This window comes from Schistocerca piceifrons, chromosome 7 (assembly GCF_021461385.2).
Source record: "Schistocerca piceifrons isolate TAMUIC-IGC-003096 chromosome 7, iqSchPice1.1, whole genome shotgun sequence".
In the NCBI taxonomy this organism is placed as follows: domain Eukaryota; kingdom Metazoa; phylum Arthropoda; class Insecta; order Orthoptera; family Acrididae; genus Schistocerca; species Schistocerca piceifrons.
In genome coordinates this window covers 545,489,480-545,511,918 of record NC_060144.1, presented here as the reverse complement: position 1 = coordinate 545,511,918, position 22,439 = coordinate 545,489,480, and the positions used below count along the sequence as shown (strand labels likewise).

The following is a 22,439-nucleotide window of genomic DNA, read 5'->3' as shown; positions in this document are numbered from 1 at the left end:
TTGTGAAACACAATCAACTCTTTATGCACACGAAGTAATGGGTGCAATCGACAGGGATTCTCGAATTGATTCCATACTTCTAGATTTCCTGAATGCTTAAAACACCGTTCCTCACAAGCGGCTTTTAATTAAATTGCTTGCCGACGCATTATGCCCTCAGTTGTGCGATTGGATTCGTTATGTACACTGTTGTAGTCACTCTCGAAATTATGAATCTGAATTGAAGAATAATGTCAATGAAATTATTTCTGTGTGTTCGAAAGACTTCCGTGATCATAATTGCATTCAAAAAACGTTGTAACAGACATGAAACAGCAAATAAATAATTTCAGTCACTTCATGAATCAAACTCGGACCTTTTTATTGGACAGCAGTGGATAGATAATGACAGCACATGGACTACTGCAGCTGTCAAAAAGATAAGTAGAGATTGATTTCTTGTATAAATGCCACCCAATGGACTATTCTTATATTGCAAGACAGTGATGATTCACTAAACTTACGGACTTTGCCGATTATTATCAGTATCGGCACTGTGTGGCCTAGCTATAATCCCCCCTACCACAGTACCAGATCCTCTGGTGTATGGAAAGAACTGGCCTCTGAAATGAGTCACATGTCGAGCAGTACGGTTCTGTGTAGAGAACGAAAAGTATTAAATATTTTCCTTTTTTGAAAAAGGTAGTTTAGCTGTGAGGAAATGGATAATATTCTACAACAAGCCTTTAGAAACGTTTTAATCTAATTTTGAGTACTGAAACTAACAATTCACAGTAAACATCTTGATAGTAAACCAGAGAACGCATATTTTTCAAAACTCTTTTACAGATTTTGTAAATCAGCCAGAAAGAAACTTCGAATTGAATGTTCATTTACACAGTGTTATTATCTTACGCTAAAGTAACAAACATTTTTATAATACTTGTAATTTAATATACCTAGAGTTCTGTATTTTTCAGCGTGTGCAAAGCCTTGTCATAACGACGCCGTCTTGGAGGTGGAGAAATCGCTTCGAGGGAAGATTCCATAAAAATGTATTCATTAATTCTGCATCAATTTAGCACACCCGCTTTCGCGAGAATGATCAAGTACACGTGGTTCACATCGAAGTTGGTGGAAGAAATAGCAATTAATTTCGAGTTTAAACGAACTGTTGTGTTTTCCGGTACCAGCGTTGAAAAATCCATATGCCTGCAATGCAGTAGCTTTTATTAAACGTGAATAGTGCTCCACGAATGTTTGTTTAGGTTGCTTCTACCACAAATGACAACCGGAATTCTGTTCTAGCGCAGCAAGGCTTACAAGCGACAGCGAGTAAAACGATTCTGCAATGCTTTAGTAACAAACGGAACACACATTTGAAGGAAGTTTCGTGTTATGCATGATTTACTAACGAAATTACGCGGTGAAAATGACTACTTTTGGATAATTTTTAATGACATATAATATTGCATGATAGTCTGTGTGACGAAATTTAAGAAAAAAAAGAGTGCACAACCAATATGGTAACCATGGACGTGAACCTAAACCATTGCTCTCTGCTCGCTAGGTCAAAACATGACTCCCAATGTGCGTACAGCAGGTATGCATGAAACATCATCACTTTTCTCGGAAATCTGGTGCCGTCGCATGAAAATCTGACACCTATGTACTTAGCACAGGACCATCTATAACATACACTACTGGCCATTAAAATTGCTACACCAAGAAGATGCAGATGATAAACGGTTATTCATTGGAAAAACGTATTATACTAGAACTGACATGTGATTATATTTTCACGCAATTTGGGTGCGTAGATCCTGAGAAATCAGTACCCAGAACAACCACCTCTGGCCGTAATAACGGCCTTGATACGCCTGGGCATTGAGTCGAACAGAGCTTGGATGGCGTATACAGGTACAGCTGCCCATGCAGCTTCAACACGATACCACAGTTAATCAAGAATAGTGACTGCCGTATTGTGACGAGTCAATTGCTCGGCCACCATTGACCACACGTTTTCAAATGGTAAGAGATCTGGAGAATGTGCTGGCACGGCAGCAGTCGAACATATTCTGTATCCAGAAAGGACCGTACAGGACCTGCATCATGCGGTCGTGCATTATCCTGCTCAGATGTAGGGTTTCGCAGGGATCGAATGAAGGGCAGAGCCACGGGTCGTAACACATCTGAAATGTAACGTCCACTGTTCAAAATGCCGTCAGAGCGAACAAGAGGTGACCGAGACGTGTAACCAATGGCACCCCATACCATCACGTCGGGTGATACGCCAGTATGGCGATGACGAATACAATCTTCCAATGTGCGGTCACCGCGATGTCGCCACACACGGATGCGACCATCATGATGCTGTAAACAGAACCTGGATTCATCCGAAAAAATGACGTTTTGCCATTCGTGCACCCAGGTTCGTCGTTGAGTACACCATTGCAGGCGCTCCTGTCTGTGATTCAGCGTCAAGGGTAACCGCAGCCATGATCTCCGATCTGATAGCCCATGTTGCTGAAAACGTCGCCGAACTGTTCATGCAGATGGTTGTTGTCTTGCAAATGTCCCCATCTCTTGGCTCAGGGATCGAGACGTGGCTGCAAGATCCGTTACAGCCATGCGGATAAGATGCTTGCCATCTAGACTGCTAGTGATACGAGGCCGTTGGGATCTAGCACGGCGTTCCATATTACCCTCCTGAACCCACCGATTCCATATTATGCTAACAGTCATGAATCTCGACCAACGCGAGCAACAATGTCGCGATACGATAAACCGCAATCGCTATAGGCTACAATCCGACCTTTATAAAAGTCGGAAACGTGATGATACGCGTTTCTCCTCCTTACACGAGGCATCACAACAACGTTTTACCATTCAACGCCGGTCAACTGCTGTTTGTGTATGAGAAATCGGTTGGAAACTTTCCTTATGTCAGCACGTTGTAGGTGTCGCTACCGGCGCCAACCTTGTGCGAATGCTCTGAAAAGCTAATCATTTGCATATTACAGCATCTTCTTCCTGTCGGTTAAATTTCGCGTCTGTAGCACGTCATCTTCGTGGTGTAGCAATTTTAATGGCCAGTACTGTAATTAAGGATCATCAGAATCCGTGATTAACATGTCTGACGGCCCTTTTTAGTTTAATAGCAGGATACCGGATTAAATACCCGCACTGGTAAATGTTGCATTAACTTGTGGGCGTGTCAGCTGGGATCGACGCTACAGCCTAAACGACGAACATTATCCTACTTACCACGCTACCGATGATACGGTTGACATTTGCCGTTAGGACTTAATAACCAGTGTTGCGCATGCGCAGAGAGTACTTTACTCTTGCCGTTCCCCTCGCACCCTTCGCGGCGCCCATATTGTCTGGCGAAGACAGTAGTGGGGACTCAGTGGACGCATAGAAATGAAGCCACAGCGGAAAAACATAAATGGTTTGTCTGTTACGCGTTCTTCACTTTCAACGGCTGCATTAATATATCCCGACGCGTTTAAAGCGGATGGTATGAGCAGAATTCGCTTATTTAGAGAAAAAGGACAGATTCTTAGACACTCTTCGGCTAAGGTGCGTCCTATCTCCTCCGTCACTTTTTGGCGGAGTCAAGGAGGTTAGGTTAGGCAGGGTTAGAATCTATACATGAACAACGGCGGCTCGTGGATATACATTCTAGGTGTTCGCAAATTTTTAAATTCATATAAATATGAGAGGGCGAAATTAATAGCATCTGCTGTATAACAGTTATGCTCGTCAAATATTTTTGCAACTTCAGCTGCTTTACATAATAATAATAATAATAATAATTTGCATAACATGTCTGAAAAAAGAAAGAATTGTTTTTGTGGAATTTTGTGGTTTTGTACATAATTAAGCACAGTTTAAGCGAAAACAAAATAATGTTTAAGCTTTCGCCACTCTACGTTTCGCATTTTAGTGTAAGTGGGAGTTTTTGTGCTTTTTTACTTTTTCGAACAAATGTACAAGATTCCTAATTCATGTATTAGTTAATGAATTAACTTCTGGGATGAAAATCAGGCACTCTTACGTTGCATTCACATAACGACGTACATTTGTTATACACTTCTTTGTTAAATGTTCGCTTGTAGTCACGCTTATTTGATTTCGTCACTTTCTCTGGTTTGGAATGCCCTAGTTGCTTTGCGGATAACTTTTCCTGTAATTTTCTTATCTGTCAGCGATTAATACAGGTTCAACAGAGTTCATGCTGACACTCCGCAGGACAGCAGATTCATGCACAGTAGATAACCAATTGCAAACACAAACTGCCGTTTGCGGAACTGATTAAATTCAAGTAGTATTATCTACCAACAAGGTCGCTTGACTAGAATACAAATGAGATGCTGAGAGCCATAAGGGCCAAAAACATACCGTCTTAGACCCTGCCCCCCTCCCTATTTAAGTGAATATAAGAGAAACCAGTGATACAGCTTTTCGTGATTGTTCAAATATATGTACAACGCCGGCCTACAGTACAGATAAACCATAAGATCAACAGATGTCAGAAGCACAAATAAATGCTACAGTCTCACAATCGACGATGATGTGCTTTATGGTTATCAGCACGTCAAATAGGTTAGTCTATGAAAAAATTCAAAACTTTATGTACCCTATCTCATACAGAATCCCACAAAATAGGTTTTTCTCTAAGTATACCTATAACATATACTGATGTACAACCTAATTTTAGTATATAGTGTGTTAAATCGCATACCTCAAGAGTGTGCTAGCACCTAACGGGATATATGGCGAACGCAGATAAAAGTCTGCTGCAGTGTGCTGCCATCTGGTGGCATTGGCATGAACTAATAGTTGAGTGGTAAAGGCTTGCAGTGCACGCCGTGAACCCTGCATATTGTTTATCAAATCCGTATGTATTTGAGCCGTAAGGCAATTACGTCTCGCCAGTTGCGCATGGGCAGCAGCTCCTTAAAATGCGCACAAGTGAAGGTGTGCTCATGACCCTGACGCCAGGTTTTACCAAGTCTAGAGGGGCAATATGTAGCATAGCGCGATAGATTCAAATACTGCTGTGTATTTCAGATTACTGCATCTACCTTAAGTTTAACAGCATTCAAAGAAAAACAACCAATTAATCCACAAGGTGTCAAACGTTAGGGTGTTCACATGCTCTTGTGCTCTTCCACAGCAGGCGCCACAGTGTATGGAGTAGGTTAGATTTTACCCTCCACAGGTGGATGGCTATCACGACATCTCTGTACTTGGACATGAGTGCTGTAATGCGGTGTCTGCCATTAAAAAGATTCCGAATGCATGTGAAAGAACTATATCTGTCTCGAAAAGGACGTGGCGAGTACTGTACTCTCTCTCCTCAGTTACTGAAATCACCAGGCCAAGTTCAACGAATATATAAGCCGAAAGGACAAACAACATGCCACAAAAAACTTTTTATCTTTGGGCAATTTCCTTCTCCTACCACTGATCAGCATCAGATGGAGCCTCACCTTTGAAGCTGACATACAGTGTCTGATAGTTTTCTTATTTATACGTTTGTATTACGAAGATCTGTAGTTTCAGTGATACATTGCATTAAGGATCTCTCCAAAACACATTGTTCTAAGGGTGATTTATTATGTTACATTGGTAGGATGTGCGACTTTACTGGGTAAAGGTTTTTCCAATGTGGTTGTGAGCGCATAGTGGTTATTTTAGACGGTGAAAGTAGATGATGTTTCTATAATATGATACATGGATGGTGTTACTGTGTGAGTAAACAAGTATTATTTGATTAATGAAATGTAGATTTGTGGTTTTGCAGCAGGACGATTGATTCTAAAAACGGTGAAAATTAATGCAGCACTGACACTATATTCAGATAATCAGATTCTAGTACTAGAAACTACAATGCCCTTTTAAAATCTTGAGAAAGGAAGTAACAAGAATTATGATGGCAGTATTATTTCAGATTGAGTGTAGTGGCTTCTAATAAAGAAAATCAACTACAGTGCAGTGTCTTTTATTACACTTGCAAGAAGCAAAGCTCCTTCGGTATTTAATAAAATTAACACAATATTTCGTTGTATTTGTGGCGCAAGAGTGAAAATATTAACTGTCAAATTAGTCTTTAGGTTATCATAAATTGTGCCAAACATACCACACAAAAAAATGGTTCAAATGGCTCTGAGCACTATGGGACTTAACTTCTGAGGTCATCAGTCCCCTAGAACGTAGAACTAGTTAAACCTAACTAACCTAAGGACATCACACACATCCATGCCCGAGGCAAGATTCGAACCTGCGACCGTAGCGGTCGCGCGGTTCCAGACTGAAGCGCCTAGAACCGCTCACCCACCACGACCGGCCATAACACACAAAAGCTTTGAAATTATGTACTTTTCAGAACGTGAGATAGGCATAAATATCGGAAAGCTGTAATCGTCAGGTGTCAAATAACGAAGTGTCACTTCCAGTTTTACTTAAGGCATAACTACATCTTAAATATGAGTATCGAGTTTCTTAACAGAGCTCGAATCACACCTCTACAAGTACTCGATTTTAGCTTTCGTTATCCGAAAGTGTTTCATGTATGAATTTTCGGCAGTACATACTCGAGATGATTAGTGGTGACCCTGAAAAGCAAGTTTACAAACACTATGTTCTACTGAATTAATTCGAAGGGTAGAGCACTAAAAAGTGAAACACATACACCACATTTGCAAACTACCTCATATAGCAGGATTACCACTCTACAGGCACAAAAGCATCAATGAGAGTAACAGTACTCGTCAGCAACTAAAGCCTACCTACCAAAACACAAAAAAGATCCACTACAGTAAATTTAAGCGCAACATTGACCGTCCTTTTCATCTGAACACATTGTTTTTTGAGGTTGTAATTCACGCCTGAAATTCCGGATATAGATTTTGTTTGCCTGTGGTGTCCAATAAAGCTGCGATTTCAGTCCGTTAATTCCGAGTTGTACCAGGATTATGAATTGTTCGTCGTTAGGTTACCAAAAAATTCTTCTTTCTGAGGCGCCTTGTCACGGCCCAGGTGGCTCCCCCCGTCGGAGTTTCGAGTCCTCCCTCGGGCATGTGTGTGTGTGTGTGTGTGTGTGTGTGTGTGTGTGTGTGTGTGTGTTGTCCTTAGCGTAAGTTAGTTTAAGTTAGATTAAGTTGTGTGTAAGTTTACGAACCGAAGACCTCAGCAGTTTGGTCCCATAAGACCTTACCACAAATTTACAATTTTTTCTTCTTTCCAGGACTAAAGTTATCAGTTTAGTTTTGTCGGAATGTCGGACAACACAAAAAAGATCCACTACATTAAATATAAGCACAACATACACCATCCTTTCCATCTGAACACCCTGTTTTTTGAAGTTGTAATTGACACCTGTAATTTCCGATAAAGATTCTGTTTACCTGTGGTGTCCAATACAGCTGCGATTTTCATCTTTAGGTTACCACGAAATTCTTCTTTCCAGGACTAATGTTATCAGTTTCGCACAGTCCGTATTTCGTTTTGTCAGAATGTCGGATGATTTGATCGAATAAAACGAACCGATTTAAATTTCACCGGTAGTCGTCCAAAGTCTGTACTTTCGGGCGATTTGAAAAAAAAAGGCTGTCTTCGGAATCCACAGATGTCGGTTCCGTTGTTGATACATGGGAGTCTACTGCTGGGAGATCACAGCTCACGTTTTATTGCCATAATGTCCGCAATTCTTATGGTTTAAGTTTCGTTTGGAGTAATCTGTCTTCCGACTGGTTTCATGCGGCCCCCTACAAATTCCTGTTCTGTGCCATACCCTCTTCATTTCAGAGCAGCAGTTGCAACCTGAGTTATTTGTCGGACGTATTCCGATCTCTGTCTTCCTTTACAGTTTTTACCCTCTACAGCTCTCTCTAATATCACTGAAGTTATTCCCTGATGTCTTAACAGATGTCCTATCGTTCTGTCCCTTCTTCTTGTCAGGGTTTTCCATGTGTTCCTTTCCTCGCTGATTCTACGGAGAAATTCCTTACTCCTTACATCAGTCTACCTAATTTTCAACATTTGTCTACAGCATCACATCTCGAGTGCTTCGATTCTCTTGTGTTCCGGTTTTCTCATACTCCATGTTTCAAGTACCATACAATGCTGCCTTCCAATGTACATTTTCAGAAATTTCTTCTATAAATAAAGGTCTATGTTTGACAACAGCTCACTTCTGTTGGCCAGGAATGCCTTTCTTGCCAGTGCCAGTCTGCTTCTTATGTCGTCCCTGCTCCGTCCATCACGGGCTATTTTCCGGGCTATGTAGCAGAATTCCTTAAGTTCGTCTACTTCGTGACCATCAGTTCCTCGCTGTTCTCATTTCTGCTACTTCTAATTACTTTCATCTTTCTTCTATATGCTCTGAGTCTATATTCTGTACGCGTCAGACTGTTGTGTTCAACAGATCCTATAATTATTCTTCACTTTCGCTAAAGATAGATCGTCACTGATATCTTTTCATCTCGAATATTAATCCCATTCTTGAGATTTTCTTTTTTTCCGTCATTGCTTCTTCGATTTTTAGATTGAGGAGTAGGAACGAAGGAGTGCATCCCTGGCTTGCACCGTATTTAATACGAGCGCTTCGTTCTCGGCGTTCTTCATCTTTATGTTTATGGAAAGCAATATTCGGTGACGGCGGAGATTAGGACATCAATTAACGTCTTAATTCTCTGTCTAGATACCCATAGTTGCATGCAAATAATTCTGTAGTTTTCGTGAATGGAGAATCCCGGACCGAGGCACCGCCTGCGAATCTCGATTTCCACAGCGAATCATAACGCCATTCAGCTCTCAGCAGCGACCGCCCTTGGCAACTTAAGAGCGAGGTATCTGGAAGTCACTCACCAAACCATCGTCTGAATCCTGTGCAAAAAATTGGTGCAAATGACTCTGAGCACTATGGGATTTAACATCTGTGGCCATCAGTCCCGTAGAACTTAGAACTACTTAAACCTATCTAACCTATGGAGATCACACACATCCATGCCCGAGGCAGGATTCGAACGTGCGACCGTAGCGGTGAAGCGGTTCCAGACTGAAGCGCCTAGAACCGCACGGCCACACCGGCCGGCAGTCCTGTGCAACACCGGCGTTGAAACTCAGAGCGGTCAACTTATTGTATTTTGAACTATGTGTCCTCCGAGAAGTCTCTCAGAAAATCTGATAATGTAGCGGCAGAACACTTGAGTTTGGACGACTCGCTGAGCTCAGAAAGAAATTTGTTTTCAATTTGAGAAGTCCTTCCCAGAAGCGAGTGGCGTGAAGTGGCAAGCACCCTGCAAAGTCATGAGAAAGGACGAGGCTCAAGTCTTCACACGGGACAGCCTGGGCACTTTGTCGACAATTCTGAACGAGACTGCTTGCCGATCAAAAGTAACAGTTTAGCAGAGGGGAGGAGCCGAGGCCCAGTTGCGAGTAAGTCCACAACGTGGAGCCAGCGTATTGGCTAGAGAGGTATTTCAGTAGGAGAGTGGGTACGCAGAAAGACCTTATTCACAACCGAGTCCTTCCATTGGTTAACACTGCAAACCGGGAAATTATTGCTGATTTGTTTATGGACATGCTATTGTGCAGAGTTCTGTAAAACCATCTGTTGACGTACCAAAAGGAGCACAGATGCAGAAGCGAGAGTTAGTCCGGATGCCTAATAGAACACATTTCTTCTCCAGACGCTGAAGGAGAAAGACTTCCTCTCCAAACCTGAACAGAAAACACATCTTCTCTGGACGCTGAACAGAATACACCTTTTCTCTGAATGTCAAACAGATTACACCTCTTCTCCGGAAGCTGAATAGAAGGCACCTCTTCACCGGTTGCCGAACAGAATTCACTTCTTGTCAGGATGCTGAACACACTTTTCCTCTGGATACTGAACAGAATACACGTCTTCTTTGGACAGTGAACAGAACACACTTCTTCTCTGAATGCCAAACAGAATACACTTGTTCTCCACAGATGCCAAGCAGAGTACACTTCTTTTCTGAGCGTCAGCCAGAATACACTTCTTCTCTGAACACCGAACAAAATACAGTTCTTCTCTAGACACTGAATAGAATACACTTCTTCTCCAGATGCCGAACGGATAACAGTTTTTCTTCACGCCACATAGAACATACTACTTCTCTGCATGCCTAACAGAATACGCTTCTTGTCCAGAAGCCAAATAGAATACATTACTTCTGCAGATGCCTAACATAATGTACGTCTTCTCCCAGGGCCGGAAAGAATACACTTCTTCTCTAGACGCCAAACAGGAGGCACTTCTTTGGATGCCGCATACATCACATTTCTCCTTTGGATGCCGCAAAGAACACACTACTTTGCCTGTAGACGGCGAGGGCTAGTCTTTTATTCTTGCCCTTGCCAAGACATTGATATCATTCATGCTCAACAATCATTTAGCCTGTGTACCTACGATTTCTGATCATCAGTCGGATTGTATGATTGAATATATGTCAATGTTTTCCTACTGCAGATTGTAAGAGATTCTACATCTACATCTACATACATACTCCACAATCCACCGTACGGTGCGTGGCGGAGTGTACCTCGTACCACAACTAGCATATTGTCTCCCACTCACAAACAGAACGAGGGAAAAATGAATACCTATGTGCCTCTGTACGAGCCCTAATCTCTCTTATCTTATCTCTGTGGTCTTTCTGCGAAATGTAAGTTGGCGGCAGTAAAATATAACTGCAGTCAGCCTCAAATGCTGGTTCTCTAAATTTCCTCAGTAGCGATTCACGAAAAGAACGCCTCCTTTCCTCCAGAGACTCCCACCCGAGTTCCTGAAGCATTTTCGTAATACTCGCATGATGATCAAACCTACCAGTAACAAATATAGCAGCCCGCCTGTGAATTGCTTCTATGCCCTCCCTCAGTCGGACCTGATAGGGATCCCAAACGCTCGAGCAGTATTCAAGAATAGGCCGTATTAGTGTATTATAAGCGGTCTCCTTTACAGATGAACCACATCTTCCCAAAATTCTACCAATGAACCGAAGACGACTATCCGCCTTCCCCACAACTGCCATTACATGCTTGTCCCACCTCATATCGCTCTGCAATGTTACGCCCAAATATTTAATCGACGTGGCTGTGTCAAGCGCTACACTACTAATGGAGTATTCAAACATTACGGGATTCTTTTTCCTATTCATCTGCATTAATTTACATTTATCTGTATTTAGAGTTAGCTGCCTACACCAATCACGAATTCTGTCCAAGTCATTTTGTGTCCTCCTACAGTCACTCAACGACAACACCTTCCCGTACACCACAACATCATCAGCAAACAGCCGCACATTGCTATCCACCCTATCCGAAAGATCATTTATGTAGTTATAAAACAACAGCGGACCTACCACACTTCCCTGGGGCACTCCAGATGGTACCCTCACCTCCGATGAACACTCACCATCGAGGACAACGTACTGGGTTCTATTACTTAAGAAGTCTTCGAGCAAAATTATTTTGATTTGGAATCCTGTTTCATTTGCTAATTACATGATCGTCTTGGCACTAGTAAATGTGTTATCAAATGGTCAACTTACGTCTTGCTTCATTAGGGCCATCGTCCTAAAATAAATTTAATCCATTGCTCACATTTCAAGTAATTCACATTAGTGTTAGTTTAGTCTTGCCACAACCCATCGACCACCATCATAGAGACCGCAACCTGATGCTACTGAAGATTGATCACTGACTGGCTATGGGCAGTCTGGGACACACATACAAAACATTTTAGCTCAATAGTTTTTTTTAGTTCTTAAGAGGAGACTAATGCAGTAAATGAAGCAGGCAAAAAGGAATACAAACGTCTCAAAAATGATATCGACAGGAAGTGCAAAATGGCTAAACGGGGATGGCTAGAGGACAAATGTAAGGATGTAGAGGATTATCTCACTAGGGGTAAGATAGATACTGCCTATAGGAAAATTAAAGATTCATTTGGAGAAAGGAGAACCACTTGCATGAATATCAAGAGCTTTGATGGAAACCCAATTCTAAGCAAAGAAGGGAAAGCAGAAAGGTGCAAGGAGTATATAGAGGGTCTATACAAGGGCGATGTACTTGAGGACAATATTATGGAAATGGAAGAGGATGTAGATGAAGGTGAAATGGGAGATACGATACTGCGTGAAGAGTTTGACAGAGCACTGAAAGACCAAAGTCGAAACAAGGCCCCAAGAGTAGACAACATTCCATTAGAACTACTAACAGCCTTGGGAGAGCCAGTCCTGACAAAACTCTACCATCTGGTGAGCAAGATGTATGAGACAGGTGAAATACCCTCGGACTTCAGGAAGAATATAATAATTCCAATCCCAAAGAAATCAGGCGTTGACAGATGTGAAAATTACCGAACTATCAGTTTAATAAGTCACAGCTGCAAAATACTAACGCGAATTCTTTACAGACGAATGGAAAAACTGATAGAAGCCGACCTCTGGGGAGATCGGTTTGGATTCCGTAGAAATGTTGGAACACGTGAGGGAATACTGACCCTACGACTTATCTTAGAAGAAAGATTAAGGAAAGGCAAACCTACGTTTATAGCATTTGTAGACTTAGAGAAAGCTTTTGAAAATGTTGATTGGATACTCTCTTTCAAAATCTGAAGGTGGCAGGGGTAAAATACAGGGAGCGAAAGGCTATTTACAATTTGTACAGAAAGCAGATGGCAGTTATAAGAGTCGAGGGGTACGAAAGGGAAGCAGTGGTTGGGAAGGGAATGAGACAGGGTTGTAGCCTATCCCCGATGTTATTCAATCTGTATATTGAGCAAGCAATAAAGGAAACAAAATAAAAGTTCGGAATAGGTATTAAAATCCACGAAGAAGAAATAAAAACTTTGAGGTTCGCCGATGACCTTGTAATTCTGTCAGACAGCAAAGGACTTGGAAGAGCAGTTGAATGAAATGGACAGTGTCTTGAAAGGAGGATATAAAATGAACATCATTAAAAGCAAAACGAGGATAATGGAATGTAGTCGAATTAAGTCGGGTGATGCTGAGGGAATTAGATTAGGAAATGAGACACTTAAAGTAGTAAACGAATTTTGCCATTTGGGGAGCAAAAGAACTGATGATGGTCGAAGTAGAGAGGATATAAAATGAAGACTGGCAATGGCAAGGAAAGCATTTCTGATGAAGAGAAATTTGTTAACATCGAGCATAGATTTATGTGTCAGGAAGTCGTTTCTGAAAGTATTTGTATGGAGTGTAGCCATGTATGGAAGCGAAAAGTAGACGATAAATAGTTTAGACAAGAAGAGAATAGAAGCTTTCGAAATGTGGTGCTACAGAAGAATGCTGAAGAGTAGATGCGTAGATCACGTAACTAATGAGGAGGTATTGAACAGAATTGGGGAGAAGAGGAGCTTGTGACACAACTTGACCAGAAGAAGGGATCGGTTGGTAGGACATGTTCTGAGGCATCAAGGGATCACCAGTTTAGTATTGGAGGGCAGCGTGGTGGGTAAAAATCGTAGAGGGAGACCAAGAGATGAATACACTACGCAGTTTCAGAAGGATGTAGGCTGCAGTAGGTACTGGGAAATGAAGAAGCTTGCACAGGGTAGAGTAGCATGGAGAGCTGCATCAAACCAGTCTCAGGACCGAAGACCACAACAACAACAACAAGAGGAGACTGCGAGCTGTTGTAGTGAGTGGTGCTGTGAGGAGGGTGCGCTGTCCGCTTACACGGATCGGCCGTCAGTAGGGGGCAGCTGCCGGCTGGCTCGTCAGCGCGCACAGCCTCATCGGCATTCGCGGCCCTTACGGAGCGGCACCCCGCCCTGCGCATCTGTTGACGGCCTCAGGCAGGCAGGCTGGGAGCTGCGACAGCGGAGGGCGGGCGGGCGCTGCCTGTCTCCGTGGGAAGGCGGCGCGACACGGCTGACAGCCACGACCCGTGAGAAACGGACTCTCTTCATTCTCCCCACGTCACCAATCTGATTTGTAACCGTTTTTCCTGTTCAATTCTTCTCAGTCCGAGTGTGAGTGCTCCGTCGACGCACAGTCTCGATGCCTATTTGCACTAACCTTTTACGGCACAACGAGAGGCTGCGGAATTGCGCAGAACGCTTAAATTTCCTGTGCCCACCACCTCACACTTCGCTTCTGGGTGCTGCACGGATGTTTTGTGAAAGGAAGCCTGTAAGTATGTGTCAAAATTTACAAGACGGTACATCAATGTGTAGCCTTCACGTGAGTATTTCAATTGAACAGTATGAACCACCCGTGAACAGGAGACAAGAGAAGGACGGAGACCCGCATTCGGGACCTTTGCCTTTCGCGGGCAAGTGCTCTACCAACTGAGCTACCCAAGCACGACTCACGCCCCGTCCTCACAGCTTTACTTCTGCCAGTACCTCGTCTCCTACCTTCCAAACTTTACAGAAGCTCTCCTGTTTGGGTAACTCAGTAGGTAGAGCACTTGCCCGCGAAAGGCAAAGGTCCAGAGTTCGAGTCTCGGTCCGGCACACAGTTTTAATCTGACAGGAAGTTTCACATCAGCGCACACTCCGATGCAGAGTGAAAAAATCTCATTCTGGAAACATCCCCCAGGCTGTGGCTAAGCCATGTCTCCGCAATGTCCTTTCTTTCAGGAGTCCTAGTTCTGCAAGGTTCGCAGGATAGCTTCTGTAAAGTTTGGAAGGTAGGAGGCGAGGTACTGGCAGAAGAAAAGCTGTCAGGACGTGGCGCGAGTCGTGCTTGGGTAGCTCAGTTGGTAGAGCAGTTGCCCGCGAAAGGCAAAGGTCCCGAGTTCGAGTCTCGGTCCGGCACACAGTTTTAATCTGCCAGGAAGTTTCATATCAGCGCACACTCCGCTGCAGAGTGAAAATCTCATTCAGGAGACAAGTGAGCTTGAGAGAAGCAATGACCATCACAGCTAAGATTCCCAGGTTTAAAAACAGAAAATATGGACTCGCTTTTATACGCTGAAGCGCCAAAGAAACTGGTGTAAGCACGCATATTCAAATACAAAACAGGCAGAATACGGCGCTGAGTCCGACAACGCCTACGTAAGACAACAAGTGTCTGTCGCAGTTGTTAGATCAGTTACTGCTGCTACAATCGCAGGTCATCGAGATCTAAGTGACTCTGAACGTGGTACTGTTATCGGCGCACGAGCGATGGGACACAGCCCTGAGATCGCGATGAAGTGGGGATTTTCCCGTGCGACCATTTCACGAGTATACCGTGAATATTAGGGATCCGGTAAAACATCAAATCTCCAACACCGCTCCGGCCAGAAAAGATCCTGCAAGAACGGGGCCAACGACGACTGAAGAGAATCGTTCAACGTGACAGAAGTGCAATCCTTCCGCAAGTCGCTGCAGTTTTCAATGCTGGGCCATCAATAAGTGTCAGCGTGCGAACTATTCAACGAAACATCATTGATATGGGCTTTCGGAGCTGAAGGCCCACTCGTGTACCCTTTATGACTGTATGACACAACGCTTTACGCCTCGCCTGGCTCCGTCAACACCGACATTGGACTGTTGATGACTGGAGACATGTAGCCTGGTCGGACAAGTCTCGTTTCAAATTGTATCGAGCGGATAGACGTGTACGGGTATGGAGATAACCTCATGAATCCGTGGACACGGCATGTCAGCAGGAGACTGTTCAAGATGGTGGAGGCCCTGTAATGGTGTGGGGAGTGTGCAAATGGTTCAAATGGCTCTGAGCACTATGGGACTTAACATCTATGGTCATCAGTTCCCGTAGAACTTAGGACTACGTAAACCTAACTAACCTAAGGACATCACACACATCCATGCCCAAGGCAGGATTCGAACCTGCGACCGTAGCAGTCGCGCGGTTCCGGACTGAGCGCGTAGAACCGCGAGACCACCGCGGCCGGCGGGGGCGTGTGCAGTTGAAGTGATATGGGACTCCTGATACATCTACATACGACTCTGAAAGGTGACACGTTCGTAAGCATCCTGTCTGATCACCTGGATCGGTTCATGTCCATTGTCCATTCCGCCGGACTTGGGCAATTATAGCAGGACAATGCGACACCCCACACGCCCAGAATTGATACAGAGTGGCTCCAGGAACACTCTTCTGAGTTTAAACACTTCCGCTGGCCACCAATCTCCCCAGACATGAACATTATTGAGCATATCTAGGATTCTTTGCAAGGTGCTGTGCAGAAGAGATCTCCACCCCTTCGTATTCTTACGGATTTATGGACAGCCCTGCAGCATTAATGGTGCCAATTCCTTCCAGCACTATTTCAGACATTAGTCGAGTTTCTTTGGCTCTTCAGTGTATAATCAATCGTTATGACAGGTTAATGGAATCTCTACCATGTGTTCTTCAACAACTGGGAGAAGCGTTATAGACGATATGAAAGCCTGTGTCCGCAGTGGTCTCACGAGGCAAGCAGTTCCACGACTGAATATGTTTTGCATAGTATGAATGCTGAACTCATTATAAAAATAATTCAAAACTGGAGCAGCAAAAACGGGGTATAAGAACCTCATTGATTCACAAAAGGTAAATTATAAGACCTCCATGCAGAACAAAACGATCCAAGTAATGGAGGTCAAAGGATATTCTGGAATTATCTACAATGAGTCAGTGAAACAATGAGCTATGATCAACATTTCGGAAGGGAGATTACCCCTAGCCCGATACCGAGACTGACTTCGAATCGTTAGTTAAGAAATGGATACTCTACAAGTGGTCTAGACGGATAATTCTACACGAATGAGATTACAATGCTTGGGCAAAATCCAATCTTCCATTCCCACTACTGGCTAGAGAATGGTTTTAAAACCACAGACTTTTCCGCAACAACACCACATCAAAATCCAGGATGATACAAGGCCACAGCTGCTGACGGGGTGCATCTCCAGATAACTGTGGTCCTCCCCATACCATATTGCGAAGCACACCCGCTAGAACTGGCTAGCCTCAACAACCCCCCACTCGGCTGCTCCAGATAGGTCACCTAACAAACCAACGTTGACTAGGCAATCCTCAAACCATGAGAGACAGCGAAACTGACAGCCTTTCCCATTATCGATGTACAGCGTATACCTTTAGTTTTATTAAAGATATCCGATAGTGATTTCCAATCCGCATAGTACTTGTAGTTGCTTTGTTTCGTGAGAAATACATTTGGCTGGGCTGGCAATTTCACAGTCAGACATCAGATCATTGTGAGCACAAGGGCACCATTAACGCAGGTTGTAAAAGGTGACGCCGACTCCAAATAGGACAGCGTCCGCCGAAGGCTGTTGTGTACTGGACAGGATGAAGGGAAGCCCATCGTTAGTCAACGCTGCGGCTGTTCGGACGGCCTCAGAGGAGTCGTTGAAATTTTTCACGGGATGACCGCCGCTCCCACGTTCCTAAAGCGTTTTTCTGGGGCGAAGGCGCTGTATAATACAATAAAGGTCACGGAAGGCGGACCACAATGAGCCTTGAGTGAAGAATGCAGAGAAGACGGCGCCAGTCTGCTGATAGGAGAGCAATGTACCGGTGGATACCATGCAGGCTCTGTGAAAGCTGCAGGTACGATTTATTACTATGGCTCTCTGCAGTCAGCAGAACATGGCAGACGAGGTGTGAGGATCCTATATGCGTAGGGCTGCAACTCTCTCATCCCAAAAATACCTGCAGCTGGACCCTCATATAGTACATAAAGTAGATAGGAGGGTCATAGGAAACAACAGGTTAACACGCTCCTTTGAGGCACTGACAAGACAGAGCTAAAACACATTCATTTCTTTAGCTGCAGGCCGCTGGGCGTGAAAATTTGGAAATTTCATTGGTCAGACAGGTCTGATGTAGTAGTTCCGGAAAACCATTGAAAACTGGGAGGACGCTCTATGAGGAATGGCACTTGCCGTTGGACGACTGTTCATGAGGTGCTAAGACTGACCCTCGAAGTAGGGGCTAATGTACGATGTCGCTTCGTTTGTTACTAGTGACAAGAACACCACTTTTCACTTTGAAGCTCCAACTGGGGTATGATGTAAAGTTTGGGTTAGGTAGCTTTTCAGGATTCACAGGCATCGTCCAACACAGCGGCCGCCGACAGCAGCACTGGTGGACAACACAACGACGCTGTTAAAAAAAAAAAAAACCCATTAAGATCTGCAATCGGCTTCGGCGTGTATAAACTCCTGGAAATTGAAATAAGAACACCGTGAATTCATTGTCCCAGGAAGGGGAAACTTTATTGACACATTCCTGGGGTCAGATACATCACATGATCACACTGACAGAACCACAGGCACATAGACACAGGCAACAGAGCATGCACAATGTCGGCACTAGTACAGTGTATATCCACCTTTCGCAGCAATGCAGGCTGCTATTCTCCCATGGAGACGATCGTAGAGATGCTGGATGTAGTCCTGTGGAACGGCTTGCCATGCCATTTCCACCTGGCGCCTCAGTTGGACCAGCGTTCCTGCTGGACGTGCAGACCGCGTGAGACGACGCTTCATCCAGTCCCAAACATGCTCAATGGGGGACAGATCCGGAGATCTTCCTGGCCAGGGTAGTTGACTTACACCTTCTAGAGCACATTGGGTGGCACGCGATACACGCGGACGTGCATTGTCCTGTTGGAACAGCAAGTTCCCTTGCCGGTCTAGGAATGGTAGAACGATGGGTTCGATGACGGTTTGGATGTACCGTGCACTATTCAGTGTCCCCTCGACGATCACCAGTGGTGTACGGCCAGTGTAGGAGATCGCTCCCCACACCATGATGCCGGGTGTTGGCCCTGTGTGCCTCGGTCGTATGCAGTCCTGATTGTGGCGCTCACCTGCACGGCGCCAACCACGCATACGACCATCATTGGCACCAAGGCAGAAGCGACTCTCATCGCTGAAGACGACACGTCTCCATTCGCCCCTCCATTCACGCCTGTCGCGACACCACTGGAGGCGGGCTGCACGATGTTGGGGCGTGAGCGGAAGACGGCCTAACGGTGTGCGGGACCGTAGCCCAGCTTCATGGAGACGGTTGCGAATGGTCCTCGCCGATACCCCAGGAGCAACAGTGTCCCTAATTTGCTGGGAAGTGGCGGTGCGGTCCCCTACGGCACTGCGTAGGATCCTACGGTCTTGGCGTGCATCCGTGCGTCGCTGCGGTCCGGTCCCAGGTCGACGGGCACGTGCACCTTCCGCCGACCACTGGCGACAACATCGATGTACTGTGGAGACTTCACGCCCCACGTGTTGAGCAATTCGGCGGTACGTCCACCCGGCCTCCCGCATGCCCACTATACGCCCTCGCTCAAAGTCCGTCAACTGCACATACGGTTCACGTCCACGCTGTCGCGGCATGCTACCAGTTTTAAAGACTGCGATGGAGCTCCGTATGCCACGGCAAACTGGCTGACACTGACGGCGGCGGTGCACAAATGCTGCGCAGCTAGCGCCATTCGACGGCCAACACCGCGGTTCCTGGTGTGTCCGCTGTGCCGTGCGTGTGATCATTGCTTGTACAGCCCTCTCGCAGTGTCCGGAGCAAGTATGGTGGCTCTGACACACCGGTGTCAATGTGTTCTTTTTTCCATTTCCAGGAGTGTAGGTCGCAATGCAGTCAGTAAACGTTAGAGTTTTAATGAGTAGGAGGAAGACGCCCTTCTGGCATGCATAATTTTAAAAACTCAAACTTTGGCAATCACTGTCGTCAAATCGCGGAAACTGATCAGTGTGCTAATAATGTAATAACCTGCCTTAGGTTCCTTGTCTTGAATGTTCGCCAATCTTAGTTACTTGTAACTTTTTCGTGTTCTTTTGATAATTTGTCAGTGTATAGGATGGTATTAAATATGTTCGCTTTATACTTCAGTGCAATTGTTGCGCTCATTTTGTGTGGGAATTTATAATACACATTAGAACTTGCGGTAACTCAGACTTTCAATATGTACGTATCTCACCTGGTCTCATAATCATATTACAGTGTCACTATTCCACCACCCTTCTGAAGTCTGTACTGCCCTAATTTAAAGTTAACAAAAATAAATACTTGCACAACAAATGATAATTTACAGTCTTCATTCGGCATCTATAAACCGTTATAGGTTAATTACCAAAAGGGGCACGCGGAGGGATACTAGATTTCTACTGACGACAAATGTTACAGAGCTGGTACGTCGACTTTCGAGGATCAGACATCGGTATCTAATTCTGAAGATGAGCAGACAGCTCAGTGTTTCAGGCCCGGATCACAGAAGAAAGCCGCCATGAGAAGCTGCTGTTAGCTGGGAAAACAGGAAGAGGCTTTTTTGTGTTCGTCATTGTGCATTCAATTCAGGTGTTCAGTTCTGGTCTCTCTTTCTAAAACGACGGAAAGCAGTCGCATTCGGAAGGACGACGGTTGAAATAACCCCATCTTGCCATCCAGATATATGTTTTTCCGTGACTTCTCTAGATTGCTGCAGGCAAATGCCGGGATGGTTCTTTTGGAATGAACACGTCCATTTTCCTACCCCATCCTTTCGTAATCCGCGCATGTGCTCCGTGTCTAATGACTGTACTGTCAACGAGATGTTAAACGCTTATCTCCCTTCCTTCCTTCCAACACGACGTCTATTGTACTACGCCCACTCATAACGAGACGTTCTTATCATTTGTAAAAGGAAACGCAACTGGCAATCAGGAACATGAAAACAATAATTCTTTACGTATAAGGTGAAACGTTGTAAATAATGCATGTAAAACTGGTGTTGCCCAATTAACTGAATAGTTTCAATCGAAAATAAAATAAATGTCTGCAGAGAGCTGTCTGTGTCGATCTACTGTGTGTGTATGTGTGTCACAAGCGGTGGCAAATTTCGATAACAGCAGTTGACCGTAATTCATTACATTTTTTAGCGTACATTGGTTGGCTGTCTAGAGTGAAAAAAGTATAAGAAAGAGCACTATAATTAACACAGCAGCTACCTGTAATCAAACTGCATATGACTGTACTCTACTATAATTGGTGCTAACGGTACTTCACCAGTGGTCATTATTTCATTTCGATTACTAATTATGACTAGTGTTTGAATTATATCATCACATAATAATGCTGATGTTAGTGGGGGTGAAAACGTCACTTCAGTCAGGAATAAATTTAAACAAGCACTTGCAGTGAAAGGGGCGTTGAGGTTGGTAAATTTCTCACGCATAGTTCGTATTTCTTGTTACCTTCGGAGTTAAGCAAGTTCCTGCGTATATAAAAGCGGCCACCAAGGAAGTGGGGGTTCATATAACAATAAATGTGACAGTAACTGGTATTTTATGACGCTATTACTTGCTGGCCTGTGCCGTAAATGCAATATAAAGCGAGGCGAAAGGCAAATTATGCTAATGAAAGAACTACATAAGAAATCCATTAGGGGAATGTCACTACTACAGAATTTCAACATGACATTTGTCAGCGTTTGTTCGCGTTGACATTATTTCAGGCGTGAGTTTTATATTTATAGTCGAGAAGCAGTATTCAAGGATCACATTAGGTATTTAGCGTGTTACACAGGTAATATTCACGAGAAACGAAAAGATTTCTTTTGTAAATTTGCTTTACAATTTATTAATTCTTCTGTATGTTTGTCGTTTACGAAGAGCGGTAGAAGCATACTAAGCTTGTACACTTGGTATCCTGATCATTCTCTCTCTCTCTCTCTTTCTGTTTGACACACACATGCAATGCGTACACGCTAACTCTCTCTGTGTTTGTCTCTATTTCTCTCTATCTCTCTCTATCTCTCTCTCTCTCTCTCTCTCTCTCTCACACACACACACACACACACACACACACACACACACACACACACATACACAGATGCATGCATACATGCTAACCTTTTTTAGGAAAAAAGTACCAACTTTAAATTTGCCATTGTGTGCGTCGTTTTGCACTTCATTTGGTATAGTGTTGGAGAGTTTTGCAGTTGATTACCTGCTTCTACTCTGAGCAACTAACTGAATCACTTTACGAGAACAAGATGAAAATAAGTCTTCAGTCTGCCTTAAGATGGAAATACACTCCTCCAGTATACTTGCCTTTCCTCGTAACCTTCACCGTTTTTTCAAGATTTCGTTGTGCACACTAACGAGCGTTACACTGTACCTGATCAAAAGTTGGGGCAACCGTTGGTGGTCATTAATATGGAGCGTGTACCACGTTCGCATTTATGACGGATTGAACTCTTGCTGCGGACGCTTTGAACGAGGTGCCAATTTCTGTAGAGGAATGGTAGCCCATTCTTTCTCAAGGGCTGAAACCAGACACGTTAGCGGTATAGGGTGCTAGGGTCTGGAATGGAGTGAACGTCATAACTTATTCCGGAGGTGTGCTTTTGGATTCAGGTCGAATCTCTGGCCACGCCAGCACATCTCAGAAATGTTATTGTCCACAAACCAACACCTCACAGACGCTGCTTATAACAGA

General features: G+C 44.2%; 1 long non-coding RNA gene and 1 other non-coding gene across 2 annotated transcripts in view; one reads left to right on the top strand and one right to left on the bottom strand.

Annotated features, from left to right (window-relative positions):
- LOC124805305 overlaps positions 1-22,439 on the bottom strand; it is a 156,596-nt gene that overhangs the window by 39,822 nt on the left and 94,335 nt on the right. The window lies entirely within an intron of this gene.
- Trnas-cga lies at positions 14,733-14,807 on the top strand. The gene has a single exon. It is a non-coding gene; the product is annotated as a tRNA-Ser (tRNA).